The sequence below is a fragment of the Austrofundulus limnaeus genome, unplaced genomic scaffold, assembly GCF_001266775.1.
Source record: "Austrofundulus limnaeus strain Quisiro unplaced genomic scaffold, Austrofundulus_limnaeus-1.0 Scaffold1080, whole genome shotgun sequence".
NCBI lineage: Eukaryota > Metazoa > Chordata > Actinopteri > Cyprinodontiformes > Rivulidae > Austrofundulus > Austrofundulus limnaeus.
In genome coordinates, this window is record NW_013953482.1 from 111,306 (window position 1) to 112,812 (window position 1,507).

Below are 1,507 nucleotides of genomic sequence, written 5' to 3' on the forward strand. Positions count from 1 at the left end.
TACGAACCCTTTGTACGAACAAAAGGAAGAGAAATTTAGGAGAAGAATACCAACATGTTCTTGCATGAGGCCCAATGGTTTCAGTCCAGAAGAGTGTGAGTTTAGTTTGGGCTTTAATTCCTGTCAGAACCAGATTAACTTCACCAGCTTTCTTTAAAGAAAGGAAGGAGTTCTCTGGATGCAGTGGGAGTGTGTGTACTAGTATATTTTACTTTTTTAAGACTGTCTCTGGTATACACACCTATCTGGTTAAGACCAGTAGTCCTTATGGGGACAAAAGTCTGGTCCTAATATGGTGGAACTCCATTTTTGGTTTGTGGATTTGACTCAGGTTTGAACTGTGTTTAAGTCAGGTTTAGTGTAGAGATATGACTGGAAATGAATGAACATACAGTACCTAATGAGGCAAAAATACAAGTGTGTGTGTGTGTGTGTGTGTGTGTGTGTGTGTGTGTGTGTGTGTGTGTGTGTGTGTGTGTGTGTGTGTGTGTTGAAAAACCCATGAAACTGAATAAAAACGGTCCGTTGTCCTCAGCCGACCTAAGCTCATCTTCTTCCTTCCTCTTCATCAGTCACATGACCAGCTCTGCTGGTCCAACCTGTCAGAAGACAGACGGTCCCTGAAGGTCCAGTCAGCTGCTGGGACGTTAGTTTTGATGGTACAGCTGTTCAAACATTGAAATGTTTTTCTGTTATCTGTCTGTCTCATGGTTTCTGAGCTCTTTGATTGACACTTTGTTACTTTCAGAAGAAAAGGGGAAGAAGAMGACTGTGGTCACCTGGGAGTTTGGAACACCTGATATTTGGTCCTTACCTGGATGTGGACGTCTTGGATGGAGATGAGGACACCGTCACACCTGGAGGAGGTCTCATTAAAGACCTGAAGGTGTTCAGGGACCACTGGATGATGTAAGATCCCCTCAGGTCACATGATGATGTCTGATCTCCATCAGGAGGAGAAGAATTTTGTTGTGTTTGTGTGATTTGGATAAAAGTGACGACTGTTAGAAGTTGTTCAAACAAAATGTTTCTACACAAAGATGTAGGTTGAATGTTGTAGTTAAAGTGTATTTGTTTTATTTAAAGCTGTGTGAGGAGAACCTGACACTGAGGTTTCCATGTGTTTGTGTTTTCACCAGCAGGTGGCAGTAAAACACCTGCCTCATCATCAGGTCCAGTGATGAAGATCAGCCTCTGATTGAGTTCATCCAGTGAAGAATTACTGAAACTAACAAAACAAGTTATCTTAACTTCACTACAACACACACACACACACATGTTTGTTCTTCTGCCCTTATGGGGACTRCCATTCATTTGTACAGACTAACCTCTGACTCACCAACATCTCCCTCAGTGAGGACCGGGCCTTTGTCCCCATAAGGAACAGTGGGTTCTCACCAGGCTGTGTACTGGGAAAATGGTCCAAACTTGTCCCCACCAGGCAGGAGAAACACACACACACACACACACACACACACACACACACACACACACACACACACACACA

At 43.4% G+C, this 1,507-nt stretch overlaps 1 long non-coding RNA gene across 2 annotated transcripts; it reads left to right on the top strand.

Moving 5' to 3' along the window:
• Positions 1 to 441: 441 nt before the first annotated feature.
• On the top strand, positions 442 to 1,256 carry LOC106534060 (uncharacterized). 2 transcript variants are annotated; one of them, XR_001312317.1, is made up of 3 exons: positions 442 to 659; positions 749 to 909; positions 1,140 to 1,256. It is a non-coding gene; the product is annotated as an uncharacterized LOC106534060 (long non-coding RNA). The 2 variants fall into 2 exon arrangements; XR_001312316.1 differs by having other exon boundaries at positions 1,143 to 1,256.
• The last annotated feature ends 251 nt before the right edge of the window (positions 1,257 to 1,507 follow it).